The sequence below is a fragment of the Pseudonaja textilis genome, chromosome 2, assembly GCF_049901715.1.
Source record: "Pseudonaja textilis isolate UNSWEBS1 chromosome 2, rPseTex1.2, whole genome shotgun sequence".
Lineage (NCBI taxonomy): Eukaryota > Metazoa > Chordata > Lepidosauria > Squamata > Elapidae > Pseudonaja > Pseudonaja textilis.
Genome location: NC_141991.1, coordinates 154,927,813 through 154,944,343, shown reverse-complemented (window position 1 = coordinate 154,944,343; position 16,531 = coordinate 154,927,813). Strand labels below are relative to the sequence as shown.

Here is a 16,531-nt window from a genome sequence, read left to right as displayed (position 1 = left end):
ACAATTTAACAGAAAATATAATGAACCAAGGAAAAAGAGACAGGCACATCAAAACAGGGAAGAACAGTGATGAATTTTTCAAGGCAGAGAAACAAAAGGCCAGGAATTCTTGAAAACCCTTGTTAACTGACACTTCACAACAGGGAAAATATTTAATTTTTAATTTTTTTTAACAAAGAAACAAAGAAATAGAAGACTCACATTATAGTGACTTGCAAAGTGTGTCATGTGTTTCAATTTATGCCTACAGAAGGCCCAAACTATGTATGCAGCTATTGTAAATTATTAGAATTTATTAGAGTAGAAGAAATTATTTATTAGGGTAGAAAAAAAAGTAAAGGGTCTAGAGCAAGGGTGTCAAACTTGATTTCATTGAGGGTTGTATCAGGATTGTGTTTAACCTCGGGGGGGAATGTGGTCAGTGCAACGTCACTCATGTCAGGGACACCTGTGGTGGCCAAGTGCTAAGGCAGGATTTCCTTCAGACCCTCCTTCCCTTTCATTCCTTCAGACCCTCCCTCCCTTCCTACTTACTTAGTTCCTCTGTTTTCACTGGCAGATGCACTGTGGATCAGTCTTTCACTGTTTCAACATTGGCCACATGAGCCAGATCGAAGCCCATGGGCTGGATCCAGTCCCGCAGGCCTTGAGTTTGACACCCCTGGTCTAGAGGCAACTCTAACTACTCTGAAACACAATGAATGAAGTGAAAATTCCCAACCTACACAAGAAGACTACACCCAAATTGAACACAATAGGAAACAAACAGCTTCCATAAAAAGTGACCCTATATATGTACCTAAATAGCAAGATGGATAGAAACAAAGTGACATTAACATCCATCTATTAGAAGAAAATAATAACCAAGAGGAAAGCCCTCTCTATCTATGTAAACTCACTACAATGAAGCCCCTCTTGAACTGAATAATTGTTTTCATAGCTTCCCCCTAGAAGAAAATATGCAGACACCCACAAAAGAACATTCATTGATAGTTTCTAAAAAAAAGAGGTACAACCCAGCACCCCTGTGATAGAAAGAAAAGTATCTCAGACTTCCCTAAGGAAAAAAAAGGTTGAGTATTGGTGATAGGAGGAATCAGTTCTGAGGGGAACAGAAATTATATTCTGCAGACCAGACTGTCAGTCTAAGGAATTATATTGTGTCTCTGGAGCAAAAATTAAAGACGTAACTGAGTACACAACAAAAATAACCAACCTTACAGATTATTACCCCTTTAGAATAGAATAGAGCTAGAAGGGACCTTGGAGGTCAGGGGTGTCAAACTCAATTTCATTGAGAGCAGCTTGATCTTTAGCAGGATACAGTTTCAGTGCATTATAGTTAGTAGGAACTATATTTACTTGGTATGCTATACTAGCCTGATATCTATCTGGTGGTTGTGTTACACAGGATGAACATCTAAGCAACTCAGGGCTTACTGGTGGACTCTCCTGTTCCACCTGCTCCTGTTCTTCTACCTCCTCCTGTGCCTGTTCTTCCTTTTTAATGGCTATTGATGGTTTAACTATCTTGTCGTTAGGGACTACTTGGGTGTCGATAACAACATCATTGTTGGATTCTTGTTCTAGTTTATGCCACCCAACGTTCTCAAGAAATTTAGCGCTAGCACTACAGTAAACATTAGCTGTGCCTGGAGCCCAGAATCTAAACGATCTCTGGTTGGCCTCGTAACCTACGAAAAATAATTTCCTAGCTCTATGTTGCCCTTTCAGTCTTACTTGTGAGGGAATATGCACCCATGCTGGAGCTCCAAATGTGTGTAGATAACTTAAATTTGGTTTTCTGCCATGCCAACGAGTGAATGGCAATTCACCAGTTGTTGTGTTCACCACATTGTTTAACACATGGTGGGAACACATTATGGCTTCACCCCACAGTATTTCAGGCAAATCTGAATCAGATAACATAGTGCGAGCCATGGCTTGTAATGTTTGCCTCCTTCATTCTATAAATGAGTTATGTTGCGGCCTGTAATTTCAACATCATTTGGAATCTAGTGTTAATGAACTCAGTCCCGTTATCTGTAATTAAAGTAATTACCCTATGTCTCATTTTCCTTTCAGCAAATCTTAGCCAGTTAAAGAAATGTTGGAATGTTTCTGTTTTGTTTTTCATTAGATAGCAGAAACCATACCATGAGTAATGGTCCATTATGTTCAAAACATAGCAGGCACCTCCCAAACTGGGTTTCTTAGGACCAATTATGTCAGCAAAAACAACCTCTAAAGATTCTTTGGTCTTAAACACATTTAGTCTGTTTGCAGGAATAACCTTGCTTTTCTCCTGATTACAGGCATTGCAGTTTAAGTACTTGCTACAGGGTTTTAATTTTACTCCCTCTGACAATTTAACAGTTTGTTTCAACATTTTGAAATTAATGTGCCCCAGATGTCTATGCAGTAAATGTATACATTCGTCATGTGGCTTAACATTGTTATAAACCAAGTTAGCCATCTGCAACTGTTCATTATGTATCACATATAAATCTTTCTCTAAAGTAGCAGTAAAACTTTTACCATCTTTTTCTATTATACAGTTATCTCCCCCCCTTATGCCACCCAACGTGCTCAAGAAATTTAGCACTAGCACTACAGTAAACATTAGCTGTGCCTGGAGCCCAGACTCTAAATGATCTCTGGTTGGCCTCGTAACCTACGAAAAATAATTTCCTAGCTCTATGTACATAACCATACTACATAACCAATATTAACTAAAGGCCTTACTGATAACAAATTAAATTTCAGTTTAGGTACATATAACATAAGTAAATGCTCATTTATACATGAACAATATGCAGTACCTTCACCAGATGCTTTCATCTTCCATCCATTTGCCAATGATAAATGTTGCTTACTCATGGACGTCTTTACAAACTTCTATTTCTAGTAATGCACTGTGATGCTCCAATATCAACTACCCACAAATCATGGTTTACAGTTGAATTGCTAGACATAGCTAAATTAACATTCTTCTTAGCCTTCTGGTGATTACCAGTATTCTGTCATTTGCCCTTCTTACAGAATCTAACTATATGTCCCCTAGCCCCACAAGAAAAACATTTCCTAATAGTATAGGCAGTTGAAAACAAATCCTCTTCTTGTGGTTGTTTCTCTCTCAGTTGGTCTCTATCCTGCCTTATTCTTGCCTCTTTTAATAATCGTCGGTTATGTCAGTCAATGTCAGTTCATTTCTGGTCAGGACTTCCAGTGAAGATATGTAATCATCATAACTTTCATCCAATGAGGAAAGAATGATGTAAACTTGATGCAGCTCTGAAAATATCAGTTCCTTTTCATGTAGCTCTTGAAAAGTTCTTTTCATAAAGTTCAAATGAGCTAACATATCTCCACCTTTCAGAAGACGTGCAGTTTATGTGTAAGATGCATGTGTGCACCTACACTGTCACGAACATAAATCCTCTTCAAATTCTCCCAACACCTAGCAGCAGACTCTTCTCCATGAATATGGACTAGCTGCTGGTCATTCAGTGTTAGTCCAATTATACAAAGAGCTCATTCGTTGGTCCGTTTAAGGTCAGCTAACTGTTTGGCATCATCCTCATCATTTGGATCCCAAGCATTTACATTTGGTGGATCCTGAACTGCAGCCCATAACCCTTCCCTACACAGAAGTAGACTGCATTTCATAGAACAGGAAACATAGTTTGTTCCATCCAACCGGGTTATCAGTGATAGACTTGTTGACGGGTCTTGTGCCATCTTTACCAGGACAGTAACCCACAATTAAACAATAGACAGCTGTCTGTATACAGTACTGTGTATTCACACTAACTCTCAGTTATCTGAACCTGGGCCCATAACCAGTGTTGAGGTATTCCCCGTTAGGAAAATGAGTGCACTCAGGGAAACATAGTGAAAGTGGTGATGAATAATACACAACCAGCACACAGATACACTGAATAGTGAAACTTACATTTTACTATTCAGTGTATCTGTGTGCTTGTTGTGTGTTATTCATCACCACTCTCACTATGTTTGCCTGAGTGCACTCATTCTCCTAATGGGGAATACCTCAACAGACAGTCTCGGGATCATGTTTTCAACTTTTGCAAACTGCTGACATATTCACTTAACAACTGTGTTATTAACTTAACAACTGCAGTGACTTATTTAACAACTGTGGCAAGAAAGGTTGTTAAATGGGGCAAAATTCACTTAGTACCAAAGAAGCAGCTCCTTGCATTGTGGCTGCTGCAATGAATATGAGAAGCCCAGCCAATGTTTTGAGCACAGTTAACACTTCCAGCCCAATGAGTTCTCCATTAATACTCACCACACCTGTCAATTTACCAACTCCAGTTACTGCACCAGTGAACATCACACATCCAGTCACTATCACCTCACCAATGAATCTCCCAACACCAGTGACATTAGCTGGTCCTTTAAATATAGCCATGAGATCTGTGGAAATCATGAATTTCCTTCCCCAGGCATTGCCAACCTCTCCCCCTAGTAAAAAAAAAAAAACCTAGAGGAAAAACTTCATGCAGTATTAAAAAGGATAGAAAAGGGGGCTGCTGTGTATTGTTTAATGGACTGCTAAATTGCCATGCCCACCGAGTCACATGACAACCTGGCCATGCCCAAGTCACATGACAACCTGGCCACAGCCACCCATTCAATGACAACCTAGCCACGCCCACCCAGTCATATGACAACCTAGCCACGGCCACCAGTCACACGACCATATAGCCATGCCCACCCAATCACACGAATACATAGCCATGCCCTCCAAGCCATGTCTCACCAATCCATGCCCCCACCATGCCACACCCCCAGAACCGGTACTAAAATTTTTGAATCCCACCACTGCACCGGGCAGAGAACCCTTTGCTAAATTTTTTGAAGCCAATCCTTGGATAGGGCTCAGTGTTCAGGTCTGTCAAGATCCATCTGGATCTTGAACCTATCTTTTAGGGTGTTAGCTATTCCTGCCAGCTTTGTATCATCTGCAAATTTGGTAAGTTCCCCTTCTATCCCCTCATCTAAGTCATTTATGAAGATGGTACTCTTCATAAATGACTTAAAGTACTTGTGAAGAGTACTGGGCCTAAGACAGAACCTTGTGGTACCCCACTGCTTATTTCCCTCCATGTAGACGTAGATCCATTAAGGACTACTTGTTGAGTACAATTTGTCAGCCAGTTATGAATCCATCTGGTGGTGATTCTATATATCTTACTTTTTTTTTAGCTTACCAAGAAGTAGGTTGTGGTCTACTTTGTCAAATGCCTTGCTGAAGTCTAAGTATATTATGTCCACTGTATTTTGATGGTCTACTAATTTAGTCACTATGATGAAGAATGATATAAGATTGGTTTTTACAAACCATGCTGATTGCTGACTGCTAGTTATTACTTCGTTTCTAGATGTTGGCAGATCTGTTTTTTTATTATCTTTTCCAGTATCTTCCTGGGTATTCCCATGTTAGGCTGATTGGTCTGTAATTTCCTAGGTCTGTTTCCCCCCCACCCTTTTTTTGAAGATGGGAACCACATTAGCTCTTTTCTAGTCCTCTGGTAGTTCTCCGATGTTCCAGGATTTTTGAAAGATGTGGTACAGTGGTTCTTTTTAAAAAAAACAAATTTTATTAATTTTTTAAAGACAAACAAAACATAAGACATAGGAACATAAAACCTCCTTTCTAAAAGCTACTTATAGGTTTTGACAAAGCAAATGAAACATTTTGTACAGCATAGTTCCAAATTATCACATTTCCATTTAAGCACATATATATCTTTTCCAAATTTCTCGTTATTTCTCCCTTTACTTTTATTCAATTATATTTCTTTCTATCAAGGTTTTATTAATTCTCAATCAAACATAAACACACAAAATACAAAACATAAAACTTCTTTTTGGAAAGTGGCTTAGCCCCGGGTTACATCTTTTTTACAGACCTAAATCAAATTCATGCTCACCTTATATACCATTACTTATCTTATTTACCATTCTATATTTTCTATATAACTTCTCCCCTCTTTTCACTCTCTTAATTATATTTTATTTCATCTTAATTTAAATCTTATACTTGTATCTTTTGTCCGTTCTTTTCCAATTATCTATTTATATCTTCTCTTTAACAAAAAATTTCCCCTGTAATCACTGGTTGAAGTATGACGCCTTTCTATCTTTCCCCTTAATTTAACACTTAAAATAATGCATAATTTCCATTCTAATTCTGCTTAGTACATTCTACATGTTACATTTTAAAATAGGAAAATGATAAATTTATAATATAGTTAAATATATAATTTCCATTCTAATTCAGCTTAATACATTATTTGAAAAAAAATATATGAAGTAATAAATTTATAATAACATTAAAACAATAGCAGATAAACATTTTACACATTCCCTTTAATATTTTATTAAATATTGAAATCTATCATTATTAAGCATTTTAATATTTTAATATTTTGTTAAGTCTTACAATATTCCAATTTTCTATTTCAAATACAAATACTACAATACTATCTTATGTACTTTTGCAGAATCTTTTTTTGATTATACTTTACCCTTTGTGTCTAAAAAAAATCTGCTTTTTCCCATCTTGTTTCAAGCCTTTGTGGCTTTTTTTCCCTTTTTCCCTTCCTTTCTTATCCAATCTGGCCTTTTTACCCCCCCACCCATCTCCTAACCTCCATCTTTTTAGCTTCCCCTCTCTGTTGTATTCCTCTTTTCTGTTGCTCTCTGACATTGTATCAATTTTTCACCTTATTTTTCTCTTTCTTGGTTGTTTTTTTAACTCTTAAATTCTCCATTTTCCTTCCCCTCTTCCTCTTTTCTTTCTTAATTAAAATTTTTTGTCCATTAAAGATGGCTGCTTCTTCTTCTTCTTCTTCTTCTTCTTCTTCTTCTTCTTCTTCTTCTTCTTCTTCTTCTTCTTCTTCTTCTTCTTCTTCTTCTTCTTCTTCTTCTTCTTCCCCTTCCCCTTCCCCTTCCCCTTCTTCCCAATCCTCTTGTTGTATTTGCTGGTAGGTAGAAATTGCCATTTCTAAAAAATGGAAGACAGCTCCCAAAGAGCCCTTGCCTTCTTGTTCTTCTTTAATTTTTCAAATTCCATTTTTAATTCATCCACAAATAATGCCATAATAAAAGCTTTTCCTTTTCTTTTTTTTAAAAAAACAACCCAAATGTTTTTAATCTTAGAGAAGTTTCCAAAAGTCCCAAAGTCATCAAGCAATCCAAACAGACACAAAATATTTCATCTTCTTCCCTTTACACTTTCTCCTCCTGGGGCAGTATCAGTTACAAAGTCCCAAAATTTATTTTAAAGCCTTATTACAATTAATTTCTGGTCTTATAATCTTCAAGCGTCTCCTCCAGCAAAGTCTTAGTATAAATTTTTTTTTGGTCCTCTCCCTTCCCACTTATAACAAAGAGCTTTTAATTTTTACCTTCTATGTAAAAGCAGGTTTTTAAATGTCTGTTTGCTATCTCCGTAAGGAAGGAGAGTAAACTTTCTCTTTCAGCACTTTCATTTGCCGCTTTGACAGTCTCCTTTGGAAACAATATATCCTTCAAAGAGTCAGATTTCCAGGGTGTTTGAATATATCTTAGTGTCCTGGTTCAGCCAAAAAAACTTTCACTTTCAAACTCTTCCTCCTGCACAATCTTAACCAGTTGAAGATTTCTTTGTGGCGGCCATTGCTGACCGCCGCTCCACCGCCTTAGGAAAAAGGAGTCTAGCCGGCTGGGGAAAGGGGTTGTGATATCCCCAAACCCCTGCCCGGATATCCTCGGTCTTCTGTTACCTCTCCGGGGTAACGACAACCCCCAAATCTGATTGGATCGGGGGGTTCTTCAGCAGCGAGTGCAGCAGGGACCAGCAGAGTCACGGATTCCTGCCACCACCAAAGCCTTGCAACCGGAAGTCCCCATGGTACAGTGGTTCTGAGATGACATCTGCCAGCTCCTTCAGAGCTCTGGGATGTAGTCTGTCAGGTCTCGGTGATTTGTATTCATCAAGATCAGACAGGTGTTCTCTTACTATTTTTTTGCTTATTTTAACTTTTGTTTCTAATCTGTCTTACAGTCATGTTTTTGGTACATTGGGCTATAGTTTCTTTTTGTGTGTAGAATGCAAAGAATGAGTTAAGCAGCTCTGCTTTCTGTTACCTGTTACTTCCTTGCCATCTTCTGTTGTAGTGGACCAACTGTTTCCTTGATTTTTTTCTGGTTATTTATATGTTGGAAGAAACTCATTATCTTTGACTTTTGTTGCAAGTCTTTGTTCTGAGCCTTTGCTATCCTGACTTGGTCTTGGCAGATTTTGGCTATTTGCTGATATTCTGTCTTAGTTATGTGTCCCTCTTTCCGTTTTTTGTCTTTCAATTTGTCAGAGAGAGCCATGCTGGTTTCTTCTTGGATTTGTTGTTTTTATTTCTCAGAGATATTGTGCTGGTCTGGGCTTTTAGGATCATATTTTTCAGAGTTCCCCAAAATTCTTGAGTTGTTTTCCCCATTAGGATTTTCATCCAAGGAATCTTTCCCAAGTCCTCTCTGAGAGTTTATTAAAATCAGCTCTTTTAAAATCTGAGACTCTGGTATCATTATGCTCTATTGTGATTGTCTAGTCTCTTTTTAAAAGCCTCCTGTGATGGATCGCCCACGATTTCTGAAGACAAGCTGTTCCACTATTTAATTGTCCTCACTGTTACGAAGTTTCTGCTTAATTCCGGATTGCTTCTCTCTTTTATTAGTTTCCAACCATTGTTTCTTGTCCTGCCCTCTGGTGCTTTGGAGAATAATTTGACCACCTCTTCTTTGCGGTAGCCCCTCAAATACTAGGATACTGCTATCATGTCACTGTTAATCCTTCTTTTCTTTAGACAACCAAACCCAAATTCTGCAGCTGTTCTTCATATATTTTAATTTCCAGGCCTTTGATCATCTTAGTTGCTCTTCTCTGAACTTTTTCCCACACAGGGATAGTAAAAATAATAAGATCTCCCCACCGCACCCCCTTTGTCCCTCAGGTCACATGGGCCAATCAGTCCAGGTGTAGGCTCCCACTCAACTTTGACAACTGTCTGTTAAAACTGTCTATTGAAACTACCTTGGTTCACACACTGGCTAGGTAGGCTAGATAGCTGAGGCATCACATTTCTGAGTTCTCCCTCCATGCTCTCCCCCCCCCTCCTCCTTGAATGGCAACCAAGAAACAAAGCAGAAACATGGCTTCAGCTGAATCTTAAAGCATTTTTTGACAAAGTGGTCAGTGAAATGCTGTCAATATAATCGTCTTGGATTTCAGTAAGGCATTTGATACAAGTTGACCACAACATATTACTTCATAACATAGAAAATGTGGATTAGACAGCATTATGACGAGATGGATTTTTAGCTGGCTGACAAACCGCACTCAACCAGCCAGCCAGCACTGCCTGACCTGCTCCCTGCCTGGCCAGACGGTGCAAAGCCTCACTGTTCCTTTCTTCCTTCTACTCATCCTCCCCACCCAAGCAGCAGCTGGCTCCTCAGGACAGGGTCTCATTCCTGCCCCGGCACAATGAACACTGGTGGGCTGGACGTGGGTGTGAAAAGCCTGGCCCCGCAGTGCTTCCTCACTCAGTTGAAGGCTCCATTCAGACTTCAAACAGTAAGGCCAGCTGTGGAATTGGAATCAGCCGGGTGCAGGAACCAACCCCACCCACCCCTTACCTGAGGGCCCTTTAGCTAGGCCAGCTAGGCCAAACCCTCACACACACACACCGCCACCCAGGGCAGCACATCCGTCTTCACTAACCTTTCCAGCTCCTTTTGCTGCTGCCTTGTGCAGAGCAACTAGTCTGTGGGACTATAGTAAAAAAACAACAGTTCAGACCTTCCAACTTCTCACGAAAAAAAAAAAATATCTCATGAGTTGGAAGGTCTGAACTATTTTTTTTTAACCTTAGTCCCACAAACTACTTTAGTTTCTCTGCACACGGCAACGGAGAACTGGGCCTGTGTGTGCATATGCATGCATACCAGGATGGCATGGGCGGGCTGAAGTGAGGTGGGCTGGGCCCCTACAGTTTCCAAGATGGCTACGCAGGCCCAATTTGGCCTCATCACGGGCCTTGACACCCCTGTTCCAAGAGGCAAAAGAATATAAATTAAGCTTTTCATTATAAGAAAATCATTTACCCAAATTTCCTCAAACTCCCAAATAAGTTACCCAGACATAATCCACATATTAAAAGGATAAGGTCTGTAAACACAAATAGAGTTAATTAAATTAATAGAATTCTTTATTGACCAAGTGTGATTGGACACACAAGGAATTTGTCTAAGTGCAAATGCTCTCAGTATACATAAAAGAAAAGATACATTTGTCAAGAGTCAAGAATCATAACATACAACACTTAATAATAATCATAGGGTACAATATGCAATCAAATCATACTAGGAAACAGTCAATATAAATTGTAAGGATACAAGCAACAAAGTTACAGTCATACAGTCACAAGTGGGAAGGGATGGGTGATAAGAAGTGATGAGAAGATAAATAATAATAGTAGTGCAGACTTTGTAAATAGTTGGACGGTGTTGAGGGAATTATTTGTTTAGCAGAGTGATGGCGTTCGGGGAAAAATGCCCTTGTATCTAGTTGTACTGTTGTGCAGTGCTCTATAGCGTTGTTTTGAGGGTAGGGGTTGAAACAGTTTATGTCTAGGATGTGAGGGGTCTGTAAATATTTTCAAAGCCCTCTTTTTGATTCATGCAGTATACAGGTCCTTGATTGAAGACAGGTTGGCAGTAATGGTTTTTTCTGCAGTCCTAATTATCCTCTGAAGTCTGTGTCTGTCCTGTTGGGTTGCAGAACCAAACCAGACAGTTATAGAAGTGCAGATGACAGACTCAATGATTCCTCTGTAGAACTGTATCAGCAGCTCCTTGGGCAGTTTGAGCTTTCTGAATTAGCGCAGAAAGAACATTTTTTGTTGTGCTTTTTTGACGTTTTTGATGTTAGGTGCCAATTTGGGTCTTGTGATATGATAGAACCTAGAAATTTGATGATCTCTACTATTGATATTGTTTTGTCTAGTATTGTAAGAGGTGGTGGTGTGGGAGGGTTTCTTCTAAAGTCTACCACCACTGCTATGATTTTGAGTGTGTTCACTTCCAGATTGTTCCGGTTATACCACAAGGTAAGTTGTACAACCTCCTGTCTGTATGCGGATTCATCGTTGTCTCGAATGAGACCAATCACTGTTGTGTCATCTGCAAACTTCAGTATTTTTACAGATGGATCATTTGAGATGCAGTCATTGGTATATAGGGAGAAGAGACGTGGAGAAAGCACACAGCCTTGGGGGGGGGGGCTGTGCTAATTGGACAGGTATCAGATGTGATTCTGCCTAGCTTCACCTGCTGCTTCCTGTCTGTTAGGAAGCTTATGATCCACTTACAAGTGTGTTCAGGTATTGCTATCTGGTTTAATTTAGTTAGAAGAATGTCTGGAATGATGGTATTGAATGCGGAACTGAAAACTACAAAGAGGACCCTTGCGTAGGTATTTGGAGATTGAAGGTGTTGTAGGATGTAGTGCAGAGCCATATTAACACCATCATCTGTTGATCTATTTGCTCAGTATGCAAACTGCATGGGATCTAACAGCAGATCCATGATGGTTTTCAAGTGGGACAGCACTAGCCTTTCAAAGCTCTTCATAACTACAGATGTAGTTCCTTGATGGAGGGCTTCTTTGGCACTGGGATGATAGTAGAGCATTTGAAGCAAGAAGAAACATAGCACATCTCTAGTGATTTATTGAAGATTTGGGTGAAGATGGGGGCCAATTGGTTAGAACAGACTTTTAAGCAAGGAGTTATCTTGTCTGGCCCTGGTGCTTTTCCTAGCTTTTGTCTGTGAAATAGATCTTGCACTTTTTTTTTCTGTGATCACCAGTGATTGTGGACCCAATGGGTTGGGGTCAGTTGTAGGAGACTTGGCTGTTGTTGGTGTGTTTGAGATGGGGGTTGTGGAGATAGGTGGCTGTAGTTTCCTTTCAAACCTGCAGTAAAACACATTCAGGTCATCTGCTAGTTGTTCATTTCCTTCTGCTGGGAAGAAGGTTTGATATAGCCAGTGATGTTTAAAGTTTTCAACATGTTTGCTGGTTCATTTGTTGAGAACTGATTCCTTAACTGTATATTCACAAGAATACATATCACACACACACATGAACCTATTCACACCTCAATTCAGCACTTCCCCACCCCAAACAAGTTCCCCTTATAAATGTTTGCTGCTGTACCTCATTTTTCAGCAGTTGCCCCTAAAGCAAAACAGAATGGGCGTTGGTAAAATTACCTGAGAACGCCCTTTCTATATGCTACAAGAGAGTCCAGGAATGGGATATGACTCCTACTGACGTCATAGAGCTGAGTCTGCCACTATAAAAACCATCAGCCTTGGCTGCTCGCCATCTTTTAGGTGAAAATTCTTGACAGACATAATGTGTCTCTGGAAGGTAAACAAGTAAACATAACAAAATACCCCCTCCCAGACGAACTAGGGTGGGGCTGGACTCTCTTGCAATGTATATAGAAACGGCGTTCTCAGGTAATTCTACCAACGCCATTCTCATACACACTGCTAAGAGTCTAGGAATGGGACATACCAAAGCCTGCATGTCCATAGGAAGGTCAACGTCTGGGTAGGTCACTCTGACTGTGGTACCACCTGTTGAAGCACCCTTCTTCCGAACGAGGTGTCCGCCAAAGCAAAGCAGTCCAACCTATAATGTCATATAAATGGTGAAGGAGACGCCCAGGTAGCAGCCCTGCAAATCTCCTCCAGTGAAACCTGAGAAGACCAGGCAACTGAAGTAGCCACACTCCTAGTGGAGTGAGCTGTGATGTTTGTAGGAACTGTCAGAGACAAAGCTTGGTAGGCCTTGGAGATGCAAGTCCGAATCCACCTGCCAATCATAGAAGGAGCCACCTTGGTCCCCGAGGAGGTGGGATGAAATGACACAAACATAGCCTCCAATCTCCTAAATTCAGCAGTCCTCTTGATGTAGATCTTGAGGGTCCACCTTACATCCAACTTATGCCATCTGTGCTCTAACTCAAGTTGTGGTCCTGGGCAGAAATTTGGCAAAACAACTTCTTGTGCCCGGTAAAACCACGGAGTTTATTTTAGGAACAAACGAGGGATCTAACCTCAAAACCACCCTATCCTCATGGAACACACAAAGGTCCTGTCTAATGGAGAAGGCCGCCAACTCTGACACCTTCCTGGCCGAAGTGATGGCGATCAAAAACACCACCTTAAAGGTCATGAGTTGTAGAGACACTGATCTAAGAGGTTCAAAGGAAATGCTCCTGCAAGCACTTTTAAAACTCTTTAAAACTCTTTCCAACTCGTTTTAAGCTCAGACAACCTTCCAGAGACAAAGCTGCAAGTCAAAAAGATGGCAAGCAGCCAAGGCTGATGGTTTTTATAGTGGCAGACTCAGCTCTATGACATCAGTAGGGGGAGTTATATCCTATTCCTGGACTCTCTTAGCAGCGTGTATAAGAATAAATAGATCTTTCTTCACAGCTGTCTGGATCTCATTTTTATTTCTTCTTGTGCAACCCTGACTCTAGTTGGAACCCCAAATTATTCTTCTGACACTTTGATTTCTCCTTGCTATGCTTATTACATGTGAAATTAAAAACTATTACCAGAAACATTTAAAAAGTATCTCTATTAGAGATTTAAAGGCATTATATCCTTTGCCAGCTTCATGAATTTTTCCCAAATTCCTACCATGGAATTCATTTTTTCTATTATTTTGTAGGAAGTTAGCACCCACCCCTCTCCTAGAAGAAATATTCTAGGAAATATTAAAACGGCAGAATATTATATTTCCCTGGATGAGAAATGGAGAAACATGTTTTTTAGGCAGGAAGCAGACTCACTCTTAATAGCCCCTACCCTCCTCAATAGCCCACAGCAGATGTCAGCACTTAAGAGATAAAGAGGTGGCTAGGTCATAAGCAAATACACTCACTCAAAATCCTTCAGGGCAAAGCCATTAAGCCATAATAAGAATTGCCCAAAGCCCCTTCAGTACATCACCCAGCAAAGATTCAACCAAGATTGGGAATCAAAAAACAACCTACAAAGTTACCTCAGCATGGCCCCATGGGAGTCTGACAATCAATCAAGATACATTTCTTGCCAAAGGAACAGGAAGCAAGTTCAAAGCCCAACAGAGGTTATAAATTTCTCTCCCTCTCTCACCCATGTGCTTTTTTGCCAGGAGCCTCAAATCATGTGGTCTTGCTGTCCACCATTAAACCATCTTTCCAAGCAATCTCCGTGTTTCCAATGTCTGTCTTCCCACTTGGAACTGAGCCCAAATGAATATTTCTTCCAACAATATTTTTCACAATTATTGCAGTATGAACATACTTAGGGAGCTACTCATCTCAACCACCCATTTTATTTAGCTGATCAACCCCCTTAGCTCTGTGATTTCGAAGATTATCATGTTGCCTCTTTTCTTTGTTAATCTATAAACATATCTCAAATGGTTCCAGATCTTCCAGTTCAGATTCCACCAGTGCTCAAGTTAGAGAGATTTTTTTCAGAATTCTGTAGTCTACTATTGTACAACTGTTTATTTTACTGTACACTCTTGCCTAAAACATTCATGAACACATCAAACACCACCAAATCCAAAACAAATCTAGGTGGAAATCATAGTTCATAATTTACTTTGCAAATGCCCAATTGTTTCTTCTCATTGTTTCCTTTTGTTTAATCAGTTCCCCTGGAAATTGGGCCCTAGCTAACCAGAAGTTCAATGGTGAGAATTATTTTTTATTATTTAGCGTATGGCTATATACATTAGCTGGGAGACTACAGTGTTATTAGTAAGTAGTTTTTTGGCTGCTTAGGATTGCTAGTCCACTCAGCTCATCCTTAAGTGTTATCCAGAGTGCACCATGGGGGGTGGACTAGCATAGTGTGCTGCAGCTCCCCAAAAGCCAATAGGTTGCATCAAGATAGCACAAGGGATAGTCTCACCTATGCAGCATTAGTGTGGCCACACTTGGAATACTATGTCCAGTTCTGGTCACTATAATACAAAAAAGATGCTGAGACCCTATAAAAAGTGCAGAAAAGAGCAACAAAGATTATAAAAGATCTGGAACCATTTGAGATATGTTTCAATTAACAAAGAAAAGAGGCAACATGATAATCTTCTAAATCACAGAGTTAAGGGGGTTGACATTCCCCAAAGGATCTGAGGCAGTGGTGGTATTCAACCAGTTTGGCCTGGTTCTGGCAAGCCGGTAGTAGTGATGAGCAGTGGAGACCGAATCGGTTCTCTCCGCCACTCTGCTGTTGGGGCCACCCGCTTACCCAGGCTGCCATACTAAATTTTATCTGCTGACTTTGAAGTGCAGCTGCTTTGCGCGGCACAGAACAGTACTGTGCAGCAGCTGCTAAAGTGACTGGGATCGTGCAGGCTTGCAGGAGGTTAGTTAGAACACTTCTGCACCTTGGCAAAGTGCGTGTTTGGTGCATGCATGCACACAAAGTGTGTGCACGTGCGCAAAGCACGCCCACAAAGCCATGCCCACCGAACTGGTGGCAAAAATATTTGAATCCCGCTGACCTGAGGGCAGTCCAGGAAGCAAAGGGTGGAAGCTGGTTAAAGAACATCCATCCTGGAACTTCCTGACAGTCAGAACAATTAATCATGGAACAGCTTGTCTCCCGGAGTTGTGGAAGCTCAGTCACTGGAGATTTTCAAGAAAAGATTGGAATTCATTTGTCTGAAATAGTATAAGGGCTCCTGCCTTGAGCATATATTGGTAAGATATTCTATAGCAAGGTAAAAGAGTTAATAGTATTTGGGACAGGTTAAGCAAACATATGTTGTCTGCAAGGATGTGACCCAATTTCCAAGACTTGCCAACTCTAGTGATGATAAACCCTCCCTGCATATATATGTAGGGACAAATGAAACTGCAGTGTCACCATAAACTTTTAAAACTATACAAAAAAAACCCTCCAATCTTCTAACCAAAAGCCCGGCCAAGTTGACACTTAATTTTATGGCCTCGGGGAAAATGTTTCTGAAGATGATGGCTTTAACGTCAACAAAAGAGAACAACTTGCTCGCTGGAGAAGCTATCCGCCCACTCTTTTCCCAAGATCAGTTTCTCACGGCCATTCCCTTAGTGGTCAGATCAAAAAGGAAATTTAAGACACCCAATGGCGTTCCAAAAATCTCACCGCCTGATGAATAAGACCTTAAAACTAAAGCCCACCTAGATCCCGCCCACGGGAAAGGACTATTAAAAAAAAGAGGCACGTGAAGGTCCCGTGACGGATAATGACACAGATTCTTTTACCTCTTTTTCATTAGAGCACGGCGCTATTAGGTGACTGAAGGCGGAGCACCAGAGTTGGTCATCTTCTCTTTCTATTGGGTGAGAAAGACATATAGGCGGACCATCCGGAAGTATATTTTCTCTGATTAGAGAAAATT

At 40.3% G+C, this 16,531-nt stretch overlaps 1 protein-coding gene across 1 annotated transcript in view; it reads right to left on the bottom strand.

Moving 5' to 3' along the window:
* The window catches only part of TMEM52B (transmembrane protein 52B), a 48,319-nt gene extending 31,796 nt beyond the window's left edge, over positions 1-16,523 (bottom strand). Inside the window, 1 exon segment of the mRNA XM_087926058.1 lies at positions 16,395-16,523. The gene's annotated coding sequence lies outside the window, so the exon portion shown is untranslated.
* Between the last annotated feature and the right edge of the window lie 8 nt (positions 16,524-16,531).